At 46.7% G+C, this 11,210-nt stretch overlaps 1 pseudogene; it reads right to left on the reverse strand.

Moving 5' to 3' along the window:
- Positions 1 to 7,625: 7,625 nt before the first annotated feature.
- LOC119169351 (uncharacterized) lies at positions 7,626 to 8,965 on the reverse strand (annotated as a pseudogene).
- Between the last annotated feature and the right edge of the window lie 2,245 nt (positions 8,966 to 11,210).

The following is an 11,210-nucleotide window of genomic DNA, read 5'->3' on the forward strand; positions in this document are numbered from 1 at the left end:
ATTACTATATTGAGGAAAGGGTGAGAGTGCCAGAACCTTGGAGACGCGCCCTCCGGGTCCGACCCCTTCCCCGCAACATGTCCAATGAAAACCACAGTGGTCGCCGCCAGGCACGCGCGGAAGCGTTGCAGCGACACTTTGGTCAAGAGGAACACGTGTGCTACGTGGACGTTGCCGGCCCGCACCATGGGGGGTGGTATACTGCCGCAGTCATACACAACGCAAACACCGTAAACGGGCTCACTTTCAAAGCCTACAGCGCAACACACGCGGAGGAGGTTGCCATCGCTCTGGCTCTCACCTATCCCTCTTCTAAACATATCATCACCGACTCACGAGGGGCCTGTCGGAACTATCAGCTAGGGTGGGCTTCACCGCTTGCTCAGCGCATACTGGAACCTAGCTGCCGATACGTTAATCCAACTCCGCGAAATCTGGTTTGGGAACCCGGTCACCAAGGACTCAGGGGTAACGAACAGGCCGATCAGGCCGCCCGCGCACTCTCTTCCCGGGCTATCTCCCTGTCTTTGGAAGCCTTCTCGCAATCAGACAATTCGGCCCTTTCATTCAAAGATATTACCAATTACTACAAGGAGGAGCACCGGCGCTATCCAGACCCTTGTAAGGGACTGCATCGCGCTGACGAGCGCCTCCTTTTAAAACTGTTTACCAATACTGTACTGTGCCCGGCGGTGCTAAAACATTTCAATTCATCCTTTGATGGCACGTGCCAGTTCTGTGGTGAGGTGGCTGACACCTTTCACATCGTCTGGGCGTGCCAGTCTAATCCATCTATCCCTCCCAACCCCAATCCCACGAGAGAGGACTGGGAGGCGGCCCTGCTCGGCTGTCAAGACCTGAAGGCCCAAGAGGCTCTGGTTCAACGTGCGCGGGCGGCGTTGCTTGCCAATGGAGCCCCGGAATAGGGGTTCCACCTAGTGCTGTGAGAGTAGGAGGCCAATAAGGCCCCAACCCAATCACCTCTCTGTAACCATTTAATGGTTATTAAATGTTTTCACCACCACCACCACCCGTCATTTAAACAATATAGTTGGTGGTCAGATGCAAAGGAGGACACATCTCTTCCCCGACGGTCCATCTTCTGGCCTCCCCACAGGGGGTGATGAGCGTTAAAATCACCTGTAATAATCCATGGCCCAGGTGTCGCTGATATAATGGCGCTTAATCTTGCTGGGTCGAAGCGGCCTGAAGGCGAGATATATACTGCCACTAGCGTGAAGTTCACGTTCTTACGCTTAACTGTCAGGCACACGTATTGGTTGCTGTCGTCCGGTTTTACTGGATGCTCGATATATGTGAGTTCGCACCTGATGTAAACAATGACCTTACTGGTTTCGTTACGGGTTGCAGATCTGAAAGCCTCGTATTTAGAAATTCGTATAGCATTGTGAAGATGTGGTTCACAAATTACGATAATTGGAAACTGATTCTTGAAAACATATGGTTGAAAATCCGAAATGCGGGGTTTAAGACGTCGGGCATACCATTGGAAAATTGATGCCTCTTGCACTTGTTTACGGAAGGGCTGCAAAGAAAGAGCCATGGTGCTTCTCTAGATTTGATAGCACCGGATTCAAAGCGTCCAATATTTGAAGAGCGCTGTGGGCAGCCGGAGCTTGAGTATTATTCAGGAGTACTCGAATTGTCTTCATGAGGGTCTTAATCACGTCTATTATTTCGTTATCTTGACTGTCATGACTTACTCGCTCTGAAGTAGCTTTCAGTGGGCGATGCTGCCGCTCTACTGGCGGTATCACTGACGGCAGCGCTAGCCACGCGTCAGGGTCAATGTTTCTTGCATCTTTCTGAGGGTGCTTGTTGGTGGCCCTTGTTGATGCTTGTGGTGGTGAGTGCGTGATATGGGGTAGCGGTGTATCCCTGGCTTTGGCAGAGGATGTCCTAGGAGGTTTCCTATGGCGCGAACGCCGACGTCGCACTTTGGCAGCAGCCTCCCTGTGGGTATAACCGTCTCTGGCCATCTGCCTCAGCACTTGCATTTCCTTCTTCACATTTGGACACTGCTTTGATGACGCCTCGTGAGGACCTTGGCAATTGCCGCATTTGCGATGTTCTGCCTGGCAGGCTTCCGTGTTGTGCGACTCCGAGCATCGGGAGCACACAGCAGAACTTGTGCAAACAGCACTCACGTGTCCTATTTTACAGCACTTCCGACACTGAAGAGGTTTCGGCACGAACGGCCGTACTGTGTGTCGAAAATGACCAACTCTTACTTGAGTTGGGAGGCTATCACCCTTAAAAACTAGTTTCACGCATCGTGAGTTCCCGAGACGGCGGGCTTGCAAGATTATAGTAGCTTCCGTCACTGGTTTGATTAGAGTGGGAAAATCAATATCGCTGATAGAGGTGTCGACGTCGTAGATAACGCCTGCCCTAGAGTCCTTGCCATCTGGTATGAAAGAACGTACCTTGGTCAATACGTCGAGAGCAGTACGTTGCGTAACGTCTATCGCCAGAACGTTCTTGTGGCCATTGATTCTCACGTCTGTTATTTGTCCCGGAACGAGCGCCTCAAGTGACATAGACGTGACTTGGCGATTAAGTCGGTTCATGCTGTCAGCGGCATTCAGCGGGACAAACAAAATAGTGTGAACCGGTCGCTCTTGAATATTCGTGGTGGCCTTACTTTGGGAAGGAGATGTCGTAAGCAGCCTCCTCTTCGCCTTGTGTCTTGCCACGGGCACAAAGTCACTTTCATCGGAGCTCTCATCACTGGCCGTAGAGTGCATGAGCGTGTCCTCGCTGTCGACGTCACTTGGGTGGCCGGAGCGCTTTCTTAGAGTGGCCACAGACGACGCGGAACGTATGGGTGGAGGCCCTGGTGATTCTACGTTCATTTCCGCAGGCAGAAGAGCGGCGTCTTCCACTAGCACCAAAGAAAACGAGAAAAAATAACAGAGACTGAAACCAGCGTTCCACTCAGGAAAAACTTCGTCTTCGTCTCAAATAGGGCCGAAATTTTGCTACTGCCCAAACGAGAGCAAGGCATTCCCTTTCGGCTGTTGAGTAGTTCCTTTCGGCCTGCGAGAGGAGACAGCTGGCATAGGCGATAACGCGGGCGCAGCCGCTTTGATGCTGGACCAAAACAGCACCAATTCTGTGGCCACTGGTATCGGCGCGGACTTCTGTAGGGGCGGCATTGTCGAAATCGGCAAGAACAGGTGGTTCTGTTAGCAATGTAATAAGTGCAGAGAACGCCGGGGCCTTCGCAGCACCCCATGTGGATAAGACATATTTTCTGAGTAAGTGTGTGAGAGGATAAGCTGCTTACGCAAAGTTGTTCACAAAACATCGAAAGTACGAGCACAGACCGAGAAAGCTGCGGACTTCATCAGTGCAGGTCGGAACGGGGAAGTTCCGCACGGCTCGTACTTTATCGGGATCAGGGAGTACACCAGAGGAGTCGACAAGGTGGTCCGACATGGTTAGTGGCTGGCGTCCGAAGTGGCACTTTGACGAGTTCAGTTGGAGACCGGCATTGCGAAAAACAGCCGGTATTGAGGACAGACGGTCGAGGTGGGTCTCAAAGGTCGGAGAAAAGACGATAACGTCGTCGAGGTAACATGGTCAAATTGACCATTTGAACCACGCAAAAGAGAGTCCATCATCCGCTCGAAGGTGGCCGGAGCGTTGAATAACCCGAAGGGCATGACCTTAAACTGGTAAAGACCATCGGGCGTGATAAAAGCGGTCTTTTCGCGGTCCATGTCGTCGACAGCAATTTGCCAGTACCCTGATCTTAGATCAATACACGAAAATACTTATTGCCGTGAAGACAATCCAGGGTGCCGTCCATGCGCTGTAGCGGGTAGTCTTTTTTAGTGATCTTGTTCAGATGTCGGTAGTCAACACAGAATCGCCAAGTGTTGTTCTTTTTTTTTTTGAAAAGAACTGCAGGGGAAGCCCGTGGACTACATGACGGCTCAATTATGTCTCTGGCGAGCATTTTCTTGACTTCTGCTTGAATTATGTGACGCTCGGTTGGAGATAAGCGGTATGGCCTTTGATGGACAGGGAATGCATCGCCGGTGTCTATGCGATGCTTTACAGCAGTGGTTTGACCTAGCGGACGATCACAACAGTCAAATACGTCCAAGTATCACTCAAGGACGTGAAGGAGTGCGTCAGCTTGATGCGGCAAAAGGTCTGACGCGATCATTTTTTTAACGTCAGCAGACGAGCTTGCTTGCGAAGATAGAGCATGCGTGTAGCTACAGTGTCCAGCATCGTTCGAAGACAGAGCTGAGATGACGCATTCGTCAAAGGGAGTCAGCATGGCGAGGGCAATTCCACGCGGCAGCACTTGTGATTACAGATCAAAGTTGAACACAGGAATGAAGGTGCGGTTTGCACGTAACTGAATAACAGTGTGTGGTAAGGTAACACTGTGAGCCAAAAGAATGAATGTGATGGGTGCGAGCACATAGTCGCCATCGGATACAGGTGGTGAGGGCATCACGGTGATGCAGGTCACAGTTTGCGGTGACAAACGGACGTGCTCAGCAGAGCACATACGAGCTTGGGGTGGACTGGGCGGATCAATCGGACACGGTAGGTCAAGTTGCACAGTACAGTCGATGAAGGCGCAATGAGTGGGCAAAAAGTCAAGACCGAGGGTCACATCATTGGTGCGGTGAGAAAGAAGAGTGAAGAGAACTTAAGTTTGACGGCCAGTGATAGTAACGCGTGCAGTACAGACGCCAATAACAGAAGCCGTACCACCATCAGCAACACGAACACTCCGTGAAGGAGCTGGAGTAAGGACTTTCTTTAAGCGGTCACGAATGTGCAGGCTCATCACGGAAATATGGGCGCCAGTGTCTACCAAGGCTTTAACAGATAAACCATCCACTTCAACGTCGATCAAGTTCTGATTGGTCGGGAAGTCAACAGAGGGATTGGAGAGCAAGTGGTATCAGCAGCGTCACCTCCAGGAGCTGCAGCCGTTAGTTTTCCGAAGAAAACCACCGGGAAGAGGATGGGGCCGGGAAACGAGGTGACGGCGGAGACAGGGAAAATTGACGTCGAGGTGAAGGTGAGCGACTGTACTGGGCATTGGTCCTAATGGTCGGGTCGTAATTAGCTGAGCTATCACGCCGTGGTTCCTGGTCATATAGATGGGCTGGCGAGTGGAGGTTGGGGAAGCTTGAGTTTGCCCGATACGATGAGGTCCACGGGCTTCAGCAATGACGGGAAATGTGTCCCACTCGTTCACATCGAAAGCAAATCGGCCTGTCGTCAGGCGTCCTCCACGCATTTGGGTCACGGTTACGTGGAGCAGGGCGGCGATAATGCTGTGGATGGCTGGAGGTAGATGAACTGACAGCGTCGGGACGGTGCACAGAACAGACCGTGGTAATATTCGTGTTGGCTAGTTCTAGGCGAACAACGGTCTGTATTAGCGATTCGGTCGGCTGAGGATCACTCGGTGCTAGTGCTCTCAAGGGTGCGGGTGTTATGGCCTCGATTTCGCGGCGTACGATTCTCGTGATGTCACCGGTGTGTGAATTGGGCTGGGCCACTATACGAAGATCCTCGCAAGTTGACGTCGCAGCAGTGTTGGGAAGGTGCGTAAAGTGGTGGGCGATGCAACGGCTTTTATCCTCCTGAAAGCGTTGGCATTCCAAGATAACATCTTGCACGGTGGAACAGCCTTTGCACACAAGGAGGTTAAATGCATCGTCTGCGATGCCCTTGATCACGTGCACTATACCTTGTCGGCTTCAGCCATAGTTCGGTCAACTTTACGGCAAAGGGTCAGCACATCTTGTATATACGCCAGGTAAGACTCCGTGGACGACTGAACAGGTGTACCAGGTTCTTTCCCATAGCGGCCTGCTTGCAGCCGGAAGATTACCCAAACAACTTGCGTAACTTGGTCTTGCATACGTCCCAGATCGTGATCGCGTCCACATTGTTATTACACCATGCCTTGGCTGTTCCTCGCAAATAAAAGATTATGTTTGCCAGCATCAAGGTTGAGTCCCATATGTGATTTTCGCTGACGAGCTCATCGAGTTTAAGCCACTCGTCCATGTCCTCGCCATCCGTTCCCGAAATATTGCCGGGATCGCGGGGTGGAGCGGCCACGAGAAAAACAGGCTAGGTCGGCGCCATTGAGGCATTTGGCGCGGCAGTGGACGAAGCGTCGCTGCCGGTGGACATATTGGAAGCAGCGAGCAGGCGTCCGCTGCGTAACTCCATCGTGCGTTGTAACCCAGCACCTTCCACCAAAATGTTACGTGAAGGCACACGGGAAACTAGAAGTTTGAAGACAGCACCAACGCTTAAGCCAAGATGGAGAACAAGAGCTGTTGTTGTTGTTTTCCTCTGCAAATGGCTCCTACCCAAAGGAGGGGATTGGCCGATAATAAGGTGAATTTGCCCGATACTTTCAGCGTTGCGTCATTCCTAAAAAACTTTTGTTATTTAATTCTGATTTGAAGTGCCAATTGAAAAATTGCAGAAAAAATAAAGAAAAAATAGCGAGACTGTAATTTAGCAAGAAAATTGTTTAGTCGCAGTGATGTATTCCTGAACGGCGAATAAAATATCCTTGTGGCTGAAACCCAATGTAGAGGCTCCAAATGAAAGCCTGAAGATCAGGTTGTGATAATTGCAAGTTTTTGAAGAGGTGGTGCTAGTATGCTTTGCCTAAATAAATTTAAACGGAAAAAAATTTTTTCATATTTTTTCTTTTTTCTTTTCTGTCTTTTTTCCTCTTTTCTTGCCCTTCGATTTGACATTGTATAAAGCTGAGCACCAACAAACTGTATCTTTAATCCTGATGAAGGCCAGACTCTAGGCCGAAACGTCGAAATAAACCACGTTGTGACCGCTCACGGAGGATCTACTGGACTATATGCAACGCTACGGCCACTCAACCACCATGCCTGCCTATATATATATATATATATATATATATATATATATATATATATATATATATATATATATATATATATATATATATATATATATATATATGTGGTGTGTATGTATACCTTGTATTGTTGATTGCTTGGAGGACGCAATGATGCTTGATCACTGTAAGCAACTACCCTTTAACCCCCTTCCGACCCCCCCCCCCCTACCTTACCAATTTTGCATCATATCATCTCAACGAAACCGCCGCAAGAGCAACTGGAAGACCGGTCGAAACCGTTGAAAATAAAACTAATTTATATATATATATATATATATATATATATATATATATATATATATATATATATATATATATATATATATATATATATATATATATATATATATATATATATATATATATATATATATATGTGTGTGTGTGTGTGTGTGTGTGTCATGGGCACGTTACCAGTAAAAAGTAACGTCGTTATTTTTTCGTTACTGGGTAAATTAAGTAATTGATTACAAAACAAATGATAGATTTGAATGAATAATGGCGTGGGAAGGCATGCAGCTAATGAAAGTTGCATGTTGTGAAACCCTAGATGAAAAAAAACCCTAAAAGTCGGCCAATATAATCAATAGTTCTGTAAGGCTCACTTTGTCACATCAGTTTGTTGTTGTTGTTGTTTATGCACACTTGGTGACAAGGATATTTACTTGCAAAATTCCTTACACTTTAGAATGAGTTGCTTTTCAAAGTTTCTATCAGAGAGCTTTTTCCTCTTGATGGAAAAAAGGTCTTGTCCTTTGCTGAATAGCCGTTCAGCCGGCGCACTGGACGGAATCCTCGTATTTCGCTGAATGAAAATCTTCTTAATCTTAGGGTACTTCGCCAGCTCGCTGATGTCAGTTCTGAGATTGCTGAGGTTTTTTTTGCACCTAGGAGCATGAAAAGAAGGATTGAGGCAACTAAATAAACACGTCGTCTTCGTCGGTTCCTTCGCTTTGGCTGCATTTTCATTGAAAATTGCTTCTAGAGCATTGCACTCTTCCTCAAGAAGTCGTAACGTCGCTGCTTTCCGCGCTTCAGTCATCCAGGAAAGCTTGAACTTTGGATGTACCGCTGCTGCCAGGGCCAGATCAGCATCCTCCAAAACTCCAGAGAACCTGTATTGAAAAAGGTTACAGAAACAATGTATGGCCCAGTTGAAAACATTTCACTTTCATTCATACCACGGACAATCCGTGGTTCGAATGCATATGCACCCCTGCGAGAGCACGTGATGAGATAGGACAGCAAGGAGATAGGCACAGAAAATTTCTCTCACCTTTTCTTGACTGCGTCCTGAAAACTGCTAGCAAGGGATATGCAGTACTTAAGCGGCGGGAGGGATCGCTAATACCGCAGTAGAGATTGAAGTGTTGGCTGCAGGACGCCCATGTACATATATTGTTCCCCTTGTAGTATATCCAGCGCCTTTTCCACAGCGTACATCGCCTGGAAAAATAAAAGATTAAAGATATATAGTCAATGCACTGCATGATGTTAAACAAATAATCAAAACATACCTTGCAGTATTCATCAATGAACATAGATTCCTCATGCTGCAATCGTGGCATCGAGAATGCGTCGAACGTTGCGTCCATCCTCCCTTTCTGTACTTCGTTTACGTACTTCATGGCGTTGAACAACGAATTCCATCGCGTTGCATTCGGCACAGGGAGATGCCTTCCCAAGGCAGCCTTTATTGCTTCGGCTGCCTGCACAGACTGGCTTTGTTTCGTTCAAAGAGTCTTCAGTTTTGAGAAAACGGTCCTCGCCATTTCGCGGTAGGTCCCGTTTTTGCCGGCATTTTCGGCATCTATCGAAGCGACAAGGTTTAGGGTGTGCGCGGCACACCTTCTGTGCCGTGGCAAGTGGATATCTTGAGAAGAATCATTGTTCGAGCCACTGCCCAGTACCTCCGTGATGTTATTTGCCACAAAATCTTGGTCCCGTTCTGCGTTTCCAAAGACCCTGTGTCCCGAAAAATTGAAATTTCCAACAAGTTAGCGCGGAAATGAGCTGGTGGGGGCTCAACATTTTTATACAGCATCCATATAATTTGATTGACCAATTTGTTAAGCAGTATGAAATAAAAGTGCCAACAGCAGGACGAAAAAATACGGGACAGGACAGAGCACTCCCTTAACAATAAAACTGTTGGAAAAAGCAAGAAACGAGTGAAGGTTAATATCTATTAACAAATAAAGATAAACGGACGACTATACTCAAGCAGACGTATAAATGAACCCAAAAGTTTGCGAATATAGGCTCTACTGCAAACCCAAATTTCTGCTCTGTTAGCACGTGGCGCTTCTTAAATAGCTGGTAGCTGTGTAGCTCGCAAAAACTACACTACAGGCCGGAACATCTATTTGGAGGTTATGTTCTCAGACAAAGCCGGAATATAGCTTACTCGGAAGTTTCGTACTCCGCACGTTTTTGGGGCGGTTTACATCTGTGGTACGCTTCTAAAAGAAAAAAAAATATTGCATGGCACTGATGATCAGTAGCCTTAATATGTAATATAGCACAATAATGGGCTTTAGAAAATTGCAAATATCTTATTAAAACAGAAATCCAGGTCTTTTAAAAATACGAGGGACGACACAAAGCGCAAAGTTTCTGTTGTGTGTGCAATTGCATTTGCCTCTCGTCTTTTCTAGTCACAGGGCTTTGTACAATATCTCTGTAGAACGTATTTGTGTTTTAATTCCTGACTCTACAAAATAACCACATGACTATTTAGATTTGCGAAGGATATGCAGAAGTTTGTCGTAAATTCTAGGGTTGCCAAATGTGCCTTAGTATTCAACAGTTGAGGGCATGCGCGCAACTCTCCATAGTCAGTGAGATCAGCGATTGCAGCGTGCCAGGCTCATTAATTTATTGCGATCATACAAAAGAACGCAGCTGAAGTCAAATTGCAGCTTAATTTAGTTTCTTTTTGGGAAGGATAAGATTATAAAAACAGGCAATCTTGGTGTACACAATGAGATTAAAACAGAAGCAGTATTTTAATCCACCTGAAGGCTTTCACAAAGTTCGAACCATTTTCCGTGATGACGACACATATCTTGTGCAGATTTTTGTACTCCACAAATACTGCGTGGAGCACTGTCGCGATCGCGTCGTAGGTGTGATGACCTGAGAGCCTCTGGCATTCAAGCGCCGCGGATCTTCTTTCCAAAGACTCTTCATCTATGTAGTGAACCGTCACACCCAGGAAGCTTCTATGGAAATTGAAGAAGAAAAAGAGAATGGTCAATCTTAAAACTAGCGACATCAGTCTGGTCATTAGAATTGAGGAAGGGACCTCCCCAAGTTTGCAACTACCGCACCAATTACGCCGAAGAAAATATCCTAGCTGCATTGCGTTGCTGGCGCTGTTTTGCATGTTTATAAACCATTGCCATATAATTTAGAATCCACCTTGACTAGATAGGAAGGTCAGCAATGATTTCCATAATAAGCGTTTAAGCTAGATCCGCTTCTTGAGCCTTGATTTACTCGAATTCATGTCTTCTTTTTCTTTTTTTGTTTATCACAAAACCTTGTGCCACACAAGATGCATACTATGCTTACTCGCCTGCTTAAAACTTTTAATTGTAGTTACACTATTTGCTTATTTGGCTTACGAAAGATATCACAAATGACTGTTTTCTCGGGCTCTACACTCGGATGCCAAGGATCTTTAGAAGAAGGACAAAATTACGTCATTGAAGAGTAGAGGTATTAAGACTCATCGTTCCCGAGCGTAGATATGTCTTTATGCCTTTCAAAATGTCGGGTGCCACCATTAGGTATGAAGACTGTTTGTAACGGTGACCAAGCTCTCCACCCGCATAATATCAGCCATTATTACACCCAAGAAATAATTACGCGTTTTCATATTTCACCCATGTATGTCACAGACGTATCATAAGTTTTGCATAGAATGCATATAAGACAGCATTACTTTGATCGCTATCCGCGAACTTTCCCAATGATGCATCTGCTGTTTTGCGAACGCGGACAATCTATGCAAATATATTTAAGAACTCTGTTAGCGTGTGTGGGTCACTTGGGATATATCCACGATAGTTATGTGGCACCAAGTTGCTCGAATCATTAAACCCATTTAGGCGTCGAAATTTTAGGTCGGACACAGATTAAGCTACCCGCTGATGTCGATGCAGGTTATAATTCCACGCTTATTCTCGCGACCTCCAGTCGTTTGTCTGTGCAGATTTATTCATAATTGCGCTTGGCGGAC

This window comes from Rhipicephalus microplus, chromosome X (genome assembly GCF_043290135.1).
Source record: "Rhipicephalus microplus isolate Deutch F79 chromosome X, USDA_Rmic, whole genome shotgun sequence".
Classification (NCBI taxonomy): Eukaryota; Metazoa; Arthropoda; class Arachnida; order Ixodida; family Ixodidae; genus Rhipicephalus; species Rhipicephalus microplus.